Raw genomic sequence first — 13,640 nt, forward strand, 5'->3', positions numbered from 1 at the left:
CCAGCTTCCGGATAGGTCCTCGATTTCCAGACCCTTGCTCGAGAAGAAACCAGGGTATGACCCCTGCCTTAGGTCCGACCCCTAGATCGGACCGACCCCTTGGAGCAAAATATAAGTTTTCTACCTAAGGGGAAACTTCCATTTTTCCGATTATGGAAGAGTTCTATTACTTGAAGCCGACATCTACAACTATAAAAGGGGAGCCCAAACCCTAGAATAAGGGATCGACTTTCGGAGACTAGAAGATTAGAGTTTAGGCGACTAGAACTTGGGTTTATACACCCAAACATTGTAGTCCCGATTCAAACGCTCAATAACATCTTCTGGTTTACGATTTCTCTTGCTTTCATACATATCCTCTAGTGTTCCGTAGCACTTAAACGATCCTACACAAAAATACCCTAACAAGCTCATGTCTCAACACCCTAAAAACCCTAGGCGAACAAGGCTACTACTCGATCATGATGCAGGGAATCAAAGACATAAGTCCTGAATAAAATTGCATAAGAACAGAGTAGTAAACAATAGGGTTCAGATGATCTTCTCTATGAGAGGATGGATTCTTCTCCCTTACAAGTTGCAGATCGCAAATTCAGTGTTCTCTTGTAAAAACTAGCGTAAGAAAATAATAAAATGATAGATGGCGTTTTTATATGGAGGTGCCAATGAGTAGAAAAGAGATTAGGGCAACAAGGCTTTAATTCTGGAAATAGGAGTTTCCATATTCGTCGGGAACAATCTCCGGATCACTCCGTCTGCTTGTTCCGCTTGAGAGAGAACAGTCTCGGGACTGTTCTACTTGAGTGTTCTCCGCAGGATTGCTCCAAAAGGACATCTTTTCTTCATGCACCTTTTCTTCTCTCTTCTACCAACTCCAGACCTGTAAAAGGTCAAAAAGGACTAGACAGACACGAATTAGTGACTTGAAACAAATGAAAACATATATACAATGATGTGAAAAACACCATATATCAATTCCCCCAGACTTAGATCCTTGTTTGTCCTTCGAACAAGGCAAGTACTAAGAACAGGGAGAAAGTTTTGAAAGCTTGGGAACTCGCTTATTCTCAGCAACCATACTCTTACCACAAATCTCTGAACCATACAAGCTGTAGATTAGGACCGCACACACTTACTGAGAACCCCCTGATCGCTGTTCGAAGATCGGCTCCTTACTCTACATCTCAACCTGAAAAGGCAACACTTCCGAGACAAAACTCCTTATGTTCAATTAAGATCAGCGTGAGCTTCTTGTCACAGGTTCTACTCAGTGAGAACGGGCTAGGTATAGAACAGGCTAACTTTTATGGTGGAGTTCAAGAGTGTTTAGGGTTTACCAAGAGCGGATGCAGGATATCGCACAAAATGGTTGTGAGAGGACGGCTCCATTGAGGTCCACAGTCCTTACTCATCTCTGCTAATCGGACTGCTCTCCGATAGATCGATCATAGGACTGCTCTGCGCGATTCAACTTCCCCTTCAGAACACTTCACTGAAACCACACCATCACTTTCTCAACTTCCCCAGTGGCATGCATCATGGATTCTTCCCCTTCTCGTCACCAGTAAACAAAAGCAAAAACAAATCTTTCTTCTTCTTTTCTTTTCTTTTTCTCTTTTTTTTTTATATACATGGAAATACAAGATGCTGGGGTGACGAGGAAGGAGGAAACAGGTGATGTTAATGATGCCACTGGTGATTCATCCTGGTTCGTTCTAGCCACTTACTCCTTTCGTTGTTCTCTCTGGTTTCGGAACAGGCACTCTGGTTGTTCTCTTGTCTGCACTGATTGTTCCGCCTTCTTCCACTGTGTGAGCATTGATGAGTAAGAACTGCGTCGATCTTTCCTCTCCAAACTTTTTGCACATATCTGCACATAAAGTACTAGAAAAGCAAATGCATGAGGGTGGAACAAAAGGTCAGGGTTCAAGGTGGGAACTAGCTAAAGATGAGCTAGCCACTCAGGAACAGCAAGAGGGATAAAATCGGATAAGAACTCCTGAGTGTAGTTCTCATTCTACCCTGATCTAGTGCCCATGACAAGAAGAATTAAAGTCCAGATTAGGTTCAGATAAAGTGGAGTTAAGTCTGCCCAGTGTAACATGATCGGTATAGAACTTCTGGAGTGTCAAATGAGATAAGTCAGGGTGTTCCAGGTCCATGTGTGGGTCTTTCATCACTGCTAAGGTCACTGAATAAGAAGGTTAAAGAACGAGGTGGTTAACAGAGCATCACAAAATAAGGTCCTGATTCCCACAATAGTTTTGACTGAATCGATCCTAAAAACTGACTCGATAAAAACATTAAAATGACACAAGGACTGACTCGAAAAGCACACAAGCGAATATAGTACAGTCGCTCCCCCAAACTTAGTTCACACCATCCCTGGTTGTGAAAATAAATCTGAGGAAGCTGAAACACACAAAACAGAAGCAAATAACATGAAAAATAAATAGTTTAGATGGATAAGACAAAGTGATAGAAATAGTCCTTTCGGACTCAGTCTGAATCGCCGCTACCGGAGTGACCAGCTGTCCTCATGTTCCTCGGAAGTCTCTCTCCTCCAGTGGATGTTTCGGCTTGTTCCTTGCCTTGGCGCCTCGTGCTCTGTGTTGTGCGCTCCTCTTGGCCTCCAATGCAGCCGCATGTGATCACCCTAAGTATCCTCTTCATGAGGTTGTTGTTCTTCTTCTGGGAATCAACCATCCAGCGTCTGTAGGCGTGATCATCGGTCACATCGGTGAAGTCCTCCAGGCCGTACTCACCATCAGCATGTGGAGTCACATGCTCCACATCATCCATATCATCATCATTGTTCTGAACTGGCGCACGTGGATCATCGCAGAGGTGCTCTGCATCGAGCGAGAACACAATGTTCTCTAGACATAAGAAGTCTGTGAACCCAGGCATAGGGAGCTTGCAGTACAGAGGGTTCTCTTCTTTGTCTTGGAACTTGTAGGTGTTCTCGTCGCGCAAGATGTGGCATGCGATCAGGTAAGGAGTATCAATGTACTCCATCTCAGAGACAACCGTGTAGGAGCTGAGGTTGATGTTGAAGCGCTGGAACAAGGGAGTAAGCAAACTGCCGCAACGATCCTTTTTGTCATCGGTACGAATCAGGGTGTTTATGCGCTCTGCGAACATGGAGATGATATGGAACCCTGGGTTGGTCTTGACTTCCTGGATCGGTACTATGTTCTCTCTGCGCATCTCATCCTCAAGCCCTGTGTAGAGAACCTGGAGCTCTCCATTCATGATCTTGGAGGTGTACTCCTTCGCGAACAGGACGTTTGACACGATCTTGGCGATGATCCGGATAGCGTGGTTCCGGATCTGCGACTGGTATGCCTTGCGAGAAGTGAACTTGCCGGCTGCAATGAGATCCCAAAAGGTGTCTGCCAGCTTGAACTTTTTCTCCACTGAAACCCCCTTAGGCGTGTCTGCAATCTCGAGTAACTCGTTCAGATCGTTGAGAGTGATGGAGCAGAATTTGCGGTCAGCCATGAAGGAGAAGGAGCAGTTCTCGTATGTAGGCACGTTGGGGTTCTGGTAAGTGATCTGGCATGTCGCGAGCACTTGCCTGACCAAATCCGGGTATAGAACCTGGGCTTGGAAACAGAGAGGTGCAAGTCCCATAGCCTGCAGCGTTTCAAACACTTCAGTGTCAAGGCCTAAATCGGCTAGGGTCTCCTGGTACACGAACCGTGTGGGCAAGATCTCTGCTAGAAGGAGCCGGTTGTATCTCGCCGCTGATTCCTTGTCCCATCCCTCAACATTATAGTCAAGGAGAATTGGATCATTGAGGTTGATTGGCTCACCCTCATTCTTGTTTGGCCATGGGTAACCAGGCAGAGCTCTCGCGGCTGGAGAAGCTGTGCTCTTGGCAGCCCTTGGGTTTCTCATTTTTGGAGGCATCTTGGCTGGATTTGTTGTTCCTGGGAACAATCGGCGGAACAACCGCTCGAGTGTTCTCCTGGAAAGGTCTCGAATTTTCTTGATTTTTCAACCTACAAGTTAGTTTCTAGAATGATAAAAACAAAAAGAAAACAATATTTACACTCACCAGTGGGTTGCCTCCCACCAAGCACTTGTTTCCTGTCACTAGCTTGACTTCAATGAGCCGATTAGGCTTGAGGGGGATCGCTTAAGGGTATCTCTACACCTTCAGCGATTGTTGTGTCAGCAAGATATGGCTTGAGACGCTGACCATTGACAACAAACTCTCCACTTCTTGTGTCCAGCAACAAAACAGCTCCATAGGGGCGAACCTCCTTAATGGTGAAAGGTCCAGACCATCTGGACTTAAGCTTTCCAGGGAACAGCTTAACCCTTGAATTGAAGAGTAAGACCTGATCATTCGGAACAAAGCTTCTGCTGATGATCCGTTTGTCATGGAACGCCTTGGTCTTTTCCTTATAGATCTTAGAGCTCTCATAGGCTAGATGCCTGATCTCTTCCAACTCATGGATCTGAATTGTTCGCCTCTCCTTGGCGGGTTTGATGTCGAAGTTGAGTAGTTTGAAAGCCCAAGCCGCCTTGTACTCTAGCTCAACAGGTAGGTGGCACGCCTTGCCAAAAACCAGATGATAGGGAGTGGTCCCTAAAGGGGTCTTGTAGGCTGTCTGTACGCCCAGAGAGCATCGTCAAGCTTGAGGGACCAGTCCTTGCGGGTGGTGTTGACAGTTTTCTGCAGGATGCTCATGATCTCTCTGTTGTAAACTTCCACTTGACCACTTGTTTGGGGATGATAGGCGGTTGCAACCTTGTGTTTCACGCCATTCTTGCTCAGCAATCCTTGGAACAACTTATTGATGAAGTGAGTTCCACCATCGCTTATAACCACTCTAGGCACTCCAAATCTTGGAAAGATGATGGAGGTGAACATCTTGGTTACAACTCGCGCATCATTGGTTGGACTAGCAATCGCTTCCACCCACTTGGGGACATAGTCCACAGCAACCAAGATGTACTCGTTCTTGTGAGAGACTGGGAATGGTCCCATGAAATCGATCCCCCAGCAGTCGAACACTTCAACTTCCAAGATGTAGTTCTGAGGCATCTCGTTTCTCTTGCTTATACTCCCCACCTTTGGCATGAATTGCATCGTGATATGAAAGCGTGAGCATATCTGAACATAGTGGGCCACCAGAAACCGGCTTGGAGGATCTTAGAAACTGTCTTGAAGGTGGCAGAGTGACCAGCATAAGAGGAACCATGACAGTGGTGAAGGATCCCTGGAATATCAGCTTCTGGAACACACCTCCTGAAGATCCCATCCTTGCCTTGCCAATACAGATACGGCTCATCCCAAAAGTAGTGCCTCGCTTCCCTTAGAAATTTTCTTATCTCACTTCCAGTGAACCTCAAAGGTTCCTTCTCAGCTGCGAGGAAGTTGGCAATCTCAGCAAACCATGGAAGATTCGGGTACTGCTTCTGGATCACTGCAGCGAATGCTTCGTCTATGCGGGAACAGTCCTTACTGACAGGTAACGACTGTTCCATGTTGCACAGACCAATCGCATTGACGTATTCCATCGGTTGTTCCTGGAGAGATGATCTGCCACTCCATTATCAACTCTTTTCTTGTCTCTTATCTCCAGATCAAATTCTTGGAGCAAGAGAATCCATCTTAAGAGCCGCGGCTTAGCATCCTTCTTCGTGAGTAGGTACTTGAGAGCTGTGTGGTCTGTGTGCACAATCACCTTTGATCCAACTAGGTAGGATCTGAACTTCTCAAAGGCTAACACGATGGCAAGGAGCTCCTTTTCTGTGGTTGCGTATCGACACTGAGCTTCATCCAAAGTTCTGCTCGCATAGTATATCACGTGCAGCTTCTTGTCTTTACGCTGTCCAAGGACTGCTCCTACTGCAAAATCACTCGCATCTGTCATGATCTCAAAAGGAAGATCCCAGTCTGGAGGTATGGTGCACTGACTAGAGCTCCCATGATCGTGTGGAATGCGGCTAGGCAGTCGCTGTCAAAGACGAACTGAGCTTCTTTGCAGAGCAACCAAGTGAGTGGTATCGCGATCTTAGAGAAGTCCTGGATGAACCTTCTGTAGAAACCAGCATGTCCCAAGAAACCCCTTATTCCCTTCACTGAAGTCGGTGGCTGCAGACTCATCATGACCTCGATCTTTGCCTTGTCCAGCTCAATGCCTTTCTCTGATATCTTGTGTCCCAGAACAATCCCATCTCTGACCATGAAGTGGCATTTCTCCCAGTTCAGCACCAGATGCTTCTCCTCGCATCGCTTCAGCACCCTGCACAAATTTTACCAACAGACATGAAAGGAGCTTCCATAGACGCTGAAATCGTCCATGAAAACCTCCATTATGTCCTCGATCAGATCAGTAAAAATCGACATCATGCAGCGTTGGAAGGTCGCTGGAGCATTGCACAAGCCGAAGGGCATCCTCTTGTATGCATATGTTCCATAGGGGCATGTGAACGTCGTCTTCTACTGATCGTCTGGGTGGATGGGAATCTGAAAGAAACCTGAATAACCATCTAAAAAGCAATAGTAAGGGTGGTTAGCCAATCTCTCAAGCATTTGATCAATAAAAGGAAGTGGAAAGTGATCCTTACGAGTCACAGCATTCAGCTTACGGAAATCAATGCACATGCGATGACCAGTAACTGTTCTAGTAGGGATCAATTCATTCTTTTCATTTGTTATCACAGTGATCCCACCCTTCTTAGGTACTACATGAACAGGACTAACCCACTTACTATCAGAGATCCCATAGATCACACCAGCTTCTAGAAGTTTCATTATCTCTTTCTTTACAACATCTTTTAGATTTGAGTTTAACCTCCTCTGATGTTCTACAGAAGTGATCGATTCATCTTCCAGGTGTATTCTATGCATGCACAGATCAGGTGAAATGCCAGGTACGTCAGCTAGAGAATAACCTAATGCTTTACGATATTTCCTCAGTTCACACAAAAGCAGAGCAGTCTCAGCATTGTTCAGGTCAGCATTCACAATGACAGGGTATGTGGAATTGGGTCCAAGAAATGCATACCTGAGTCCATTGGGAAGGGATTTGAGCTCTAACTTTGGAGCTTTCAGCTCGCTCCATGAGTCATCGGTCTGAGCTACCGGAACAGACGGGTTCTGAGAGGCGGTTGTTCCAGCCGATTTGCTGGACTCGCTGTTCTACCCCAGACTTAGATTTGCCACCATCCTTTCAATACTCCTGGATGAATCCTGGATCTTCGCATAGGCATCAGAATCAACACTCTCTAAGCTCTGCTCGGCTTCAGCTCTGACTAAGGCGAGTTCAAGAGGATCATCGGTGAGAATCTCCTCAATCATTCCCTCATGCGGCTCTAGCGGATGACCATCTTCTTGGACAGTGAAGGTTTGTCCATCCAGCATCAGTTTCTTGAGCATCTGATTCATCTCCAACTTCATCACAATGTCTCCAAGATGGAGATCAATCTTTCCTTGTCGGACATCAATGATAGCTCCAACAGTGCATAGGAATGGTCTGTCCAGGATCAGGGGATCCTTTGACTCCTCCTCGAGTTCCAGAACAACGAAATCGGCAGGGACCAGTGTGTTCCCAACCAGAACTTGAAGATCTTCAAGGATTCCAACTGGGGACTTCACAGAACGATCAACAAACACTAGTGACGTCCTGGTAGGCTTGAAGTCCGTGTATCCAGGGCGCTTAGCCACATAATAGGGCATGAGGTGTATGCTTGATCCTAGATCGACCAGTGAGCATGAGAATATTGTTCTCCCAATCTGAACCGAGAGGACAAATTTTCCCGGATCACCCAGTTTCTTGATCCTTTTGTTTTGCAGCACTGCACTGCACTCCTTAGAGACAATCATGAACTCGCTGTCATCAGATATCTTCCCAGAGATCAGTCCCTTCACAAAGCTACGCATGGATGGTATCATCTGGATCGCACTCATCAGAGGGAGCTTGACAGTCAGGTCTTCCAGCATCTTACTGCACTTCATCTCCTCCTTATCCTTGCGTGTAACCTTAGCCGGAACAGGGTAGGGTACTTTTGGTACATACGGACGAGCAGGGGAAGGTGCTGCAGTCGGTGGAACAACCCCAGCGGGTCGCTCTGCATCAGTCGGAACAGTCTCAGTAGGTTGTTCTGCCTCTTCCTCATATGTGGCTACAGCTTCAGGCGGTTGATTCGACTCCTTCTGCTTCCCTTTCTCAGCCGATGTAAATCTCCTAGGGTCCAGATCAGGCAATTGATTTCCACTCCTTAGACCCACTGCATTGCACTCCTTGGGGTTCTTATCTGTTTTTTCAAGGAGAGTTTCTTGCTGTCTTTTCACACTCTCAGCAGTCTGAGCAATCTGAATATCCATCTGTTTCATATGGCTTGAGACATTGTCATACTTTGCACTCAGGTCATTGAACATATGATTCATCCTGGTGTTGATGTCGTCTGTGACCTGGTTAAGCTCATTCATTTATATGTAACATCAAGTGATCAGATTAATGAAACCAGTAAGAACAGTATGAATGAAGAACAGTTATGAATCGCTTATCTATGTTTAGCTCATGTCTCAACACCCTAAAAATCCTAGGCGAGCAAGGCTACTACTCGATCATGATGCAGAAAATCAAAGACATAAATCCTGAATAAAATTGCATAAGAACAAAGTAGTAAACAATAGGGTTCTGATGATCTTCTCTATGAGAGGATGGATTCTTCTCCCTTACAAGTTGCAGATCACAAATTCAGTGTTCTCTTGTAAAAACTAGCATAAGAAAATAATAAAATGATAGATGACGTTTTTATATGGAGGCGCCAATGAGTAGAAAAGAGATTAGGGCAACAGGGCTTTAATTCCCGAAATAGGAGTTCCCATATTCGTCGGGAACAATCTCCGGATCACTCCGTCTGCTTGTTCCGCTTGAGAGATAACAGTTTCAGGACTGTTCTACTTGAGTGTTCTCCGCAGGATTGCTCCAAAAGGACATCTTTTCTTCATGCACCTTCTCTTCTCTCTTCTACCAACTCGAGACCTGTAAAAGGTCAAAAAGGACTAGACTGACACGAATTAGTGACTTGAAACAAATGAAAACATATATACAATGATGTGAAAAACACCATATATCATGTTCACATGCCTCTTAAAAAGCAAGTTAGTTTTGCAGAAGATGTAGAAGCTGTAGAGACTGAAGAGGAGAGATATGTAGAAGATGTGAACTACATTGGAGGAACTGGATTTCAGAGGTCTGGAAATCAGAGTGGAAACAGGAACTTCTATGGCAATAGTCAGAGGAGCAACTACAACCAGAATTCACAGTACCAGAAACCCTTTAGCAACAACAACTACAGCAACAACAAGAATATCAACAACTCTTTCTATCAGAATCCACACCACCTACTCAGGAAAGTAAAATCGAAATCATGCTTGATTCAGTTCTAGAGGGTCAGCAGAAGCTTACTGTGGATTTCAATGGGAAGATAGATGCTGCCTACAATAGCCTAAATGTAAAGTTTGACACCTTGAGCACTCATGTGAAGAAGTTGGAGCACAGGTGAGTCAGACATGAGAGGCTATTAGGAGGCAGGAAGCTTTGATAAAAGGAAGAGAGGAAGAAGTAATGAGACACCACGTGAATGCCATCACAGAAGATGATTTCTGGCAAGTGGTGAAGCATGAGAGACTTCATAAGGACAACTTTGAAGTAGCGAGTGCCATCAGTATCGGCAACTCTCATTGGTGTCGACCGACACCAAGCGCAAGTCATCGATCGACATGGGATGATGACTATCGATCTATGTTCGAGTTACCACATCGATCGACAGAGTCTACAAGATCTACTGCTCCGAGCAAACCATTCTGGATTATGAGTCACGCGGAGTTTCCAGCTAGACACCCTCACCCACTCGAACCCTTCACTGATCGACACAAAGAACCGGTTATCGATCGACACACGGAGCCCGTCATTGATCGATAAGAGCAGTCCAACATCGATCGACGTGCGCCTTTAGTATACCAAGTGCAGCTACCAAAGATAGACATGGGCCAAATTAATGCACTCAGATCCAAACCCATACCTTCAGAGAACCCACCAGACGTGATTGAGGATACATCAGAGCCTATGGATGTAGAAAGGAAAAGTGTGAAGAGAACCTTAAGGAAAAGGAAATAGAAGGTTCTCAAACACTATAAAAGAGAGGCTAATTCAAAGGAGTTGGAAAACTTCAAGAAAAGAGTTCTAAGGATCCCAGCAGAGAAATGATAGAGCTCAAATTACCCAGTGGAGCTTACTCTCTCAAATAAGAGGTACAGCTGTAGTACTTAGGGATCGAATCACGAGGAGCTAGTGAACCAATTAAATCTAATCTACTAATCAATCCTAGGTGAAGTTGGTTTTAAAGATGGAAATGTAAATAGCAATTCCTAAAATGAGCAAGGTAGTTGCTATAACTAACAATATGATGGGTTGTTTTAATGAAATGAAGAGTGCTAGACTTAGGGCTTTTATTCAGGAATGGAGATTATAATGTCTATAAATGCCTGACAAGTTGTTTGCATGATACTATAGAACTCAGTCGCTTAACTCTCAGTGATGTCTCACTGGTTAAATAATCTAGATCTCTGGCCTCAACTGTCGTATGTTGACAAAGAAAAAGAGTCGATTGATATCCTTTAGAGATATCGAGCGATACACCTTTCGCTAGGCGATCGATTCACCTGTCGGGATATCGATCGACGGCTTCTAGATATGCATGGGCGTGAGCCGATAATGAACACTAGATCTCAAGGAGGGCGGTTAGCTCTTCTCCAAGGAGATACTAGTTCAAACAGATAATTCAAGATATCAAAGATCCTAGTGATCTATATTCTAGTTAGCTACTCTAGAAAAAGCTTAGGGTGCAATCTATTTGATGAATATCACAGCTTAGCAATTATAGTTTGGGGCTAATCCCATAAACCTCTTTAAACCCTAGATCTAACAAGTAGACTACTCAGACATAGCTAAGTAATTCATAACAATAGATAGATGAAAGAATTGCATAGATAGAATAAAGTAGAATAACAAGTGGAGATAACAAATCTCTCCAATCTCTCAAAACATGTAAAACTCTAGTCTCTCTCTCACACTCTCTGCTTTGTGGTAACTTTGAAACTTGCTTCTTTCGAAGGTCTGAGGTCAAAAACACTTAGCAGGAATATTTAAGCATTTCCATTAGGTTAAAAACTCGTCAGGGGCAATCCCGTAATTTGGTGAAGTAGTCGACTAAACCATTTCGTCCTTGATATCGATCGACAACACTGGATGTGTATCGATCGATTATAATCTCTAGTATGCGGATCTTCTCAGCTACATCGATCGACAACTCAGGATGAGTATCGATCGATTCTTATCGCAATGTTGACTTCCGACTTGGTCTTGAATGGTCAACTCGGGTGTATCATCTCTTGTACTCCAAAATGCTCCAAAAACATTACTTTATCACGAAACGCTCATGAACCTGAAAACATAACTAACAGGCTAGAAAACAAATTAAATATATAATAAAACACTAGTATACCATGGTTAAAAAAGGGTAAAATCCATGGTATATCAACTCCCCCAGACTTACTCCTTTGCTTGTCCTCAAGCAAAAACAGTAATCTTTGGAAAAGGTTTGAAAACAGTAGGACTCAAAGATTCAAAATATTGAAGTCATCACTCTATGGGTTTGCAATCCATATCTAAACATCCTAATCATATAAGTTCATTATGCCTTATCCTAGCTTAGCAACCAAACTCATCTAGTCAACAACTTAGCAAATCTCATCTGACATTCCCACTCTACTAACCTCATTTCTTAACATAAAATAAAAGTGCAAGCTTTACCTTGGGAGTATCGATCAAAGGACACATGGATTCAACTCAAACAAGTATCTGAACACACAGGTAGTCCTCTCTGATCCCTTTCTCCCCTCATCTCTCTTCTCTGAATCTCTTATTAGTTTCAATTTCAACAGGTTTCGATGCCACAAAGGTCATCTAGTCTATCTCATTGACATTTGCATTTGTAACTCATACATTTTGGACAAAGTGTAGCGAATACTGGGGTCTCTGGTAATTTACCTATCCCTCGTTTCCACAATGTGTGATCATCCTTGAGATTTAGAATACTGGGGTCGCAGGAGACACTCCTACCCCTCTGCCTCTCAAGAAATCATTTCAATCTTTTATAACATAAACTTAGATCTTTGAGATGCCGAAGAGAGAGAAGGAAGGGAACCAGAAACACACAGACTTTTTACCTTCCAGACTTGTTAGAGGATTCTGATCCAAAGATTTCCAAGCCCCAAGACAAGTAAATAAGTCAGTATTAGTGTTGGAGGTCAGCTTTGGTTCCTTCAAACAATCTCAGCTAGTGTATATAGGTGACATGTTGATCCACTTTAGCATCTTTAGTACTATCTGCAATCAGTAAATCTAGAATGGTGCTAAAGAGTGGCCAGACAATCAAGTGTAAATCTATATCAATGTTCCTATTTAATACTTATGTGAAAAATAATTTTGAAAAACATTTTAAATAAAAAAAACCAAAATAAAAACACATATTAGTAAACTCCCCTCCCCCCAGACTTAAATTACATTGTCCCATTGTAACACAGCCGGAGTGAGGTAAATAAATCATAATAAATAAATATAACAAGATAGAACGATTAAACCTGATCGACATGGTGTCGATCGATTCGTAGGGGTTTACGTCGATCGTTAGTAATGGTCGCGTGGTGTCGAGCGATATGAATGGTACGTGTCGGTCGACGGAATCATCATTCTACTCGGAACTTATAAAAAAAACTGCAAAAATAAATCCAAAAATAAAAGTAAAAATGAAAAATAACTTAAAAAGAAAATAAAAGAAAACCTAATAGTGGGTTGCCTCCCACTCAGCGCTTTGTCATAGTCATTTAGCTTGACTTTGGTAGGTGTGTGACTCAGGGGTGCAGTGGGGGTTGTTGTTTGCTGGTGGGCAAACATTTCCCTCATCTTTGGACTCAGCAGCAGTGAAGCTTCTTGTGGCATCATCTGATCTTGTCCATCTAGGATGTATCTTTGCTAAATCTGCTTTGATGACTTGCAACCTTATGTCCAAATCTTCCATGTCAAACTGATGCTGATAGAAATCAAATGTTGAATGCTCGGACAGTTTTTCATGTTGTTCTGTGTCGTGCTGGTCATGAATCTGCTGATCTTGATCTGCCAAGGACTCGGTGTCGATCGATGCTACAACTTGTGCGTCGGTCGTTTCGCTGGGAGTTCTGTCGGTCGATTCAGTGTCAACTGTGTCGATCGATTCTGAGCAATGTCTTTGGTACTGCAAAGCACGTATTTCGCCCTTCATTTGGCGAGTAGTTCTGCATAGGCTGTTCACTCATTCGTTGACAGTGTCGTCAATGTCATCACATGTCCCGTTGAGTCTCCTTGCCATAGCATCCATAGCTTTGTACAGCTCATGTTTGATCTGATCAACTTATGCTGCAGTGCATGTTCTCTTCGCTAGTGGTGGCTCGATGTCGATCGATATCGTTCTAGGCCTGTCGATCGATGTCGTGTTTCTGTCACGAAGGCCAAGATGATCTTGAACTATGCTCATGTCTTGTTGTAGCTCGTTCAGCTGCTGTGACAGTGTAT

The sequence above is a fragment of the Raphanus sativus genome, chromosome 6 (assembly GCF_000801105.2).
Source record: "Raphanus sativus cultivar WK10039 chromosome 6, ASM80110v3, whole genome shotgun sequence".
Classification (NCBI taxonomy): domain Eukaryota; kingdom Viridiplantae; phylum Streptophyta; class Magnoliopsida; order Brassicales; family Brassicaceae; genus Raphanus; species Raphanus sativus.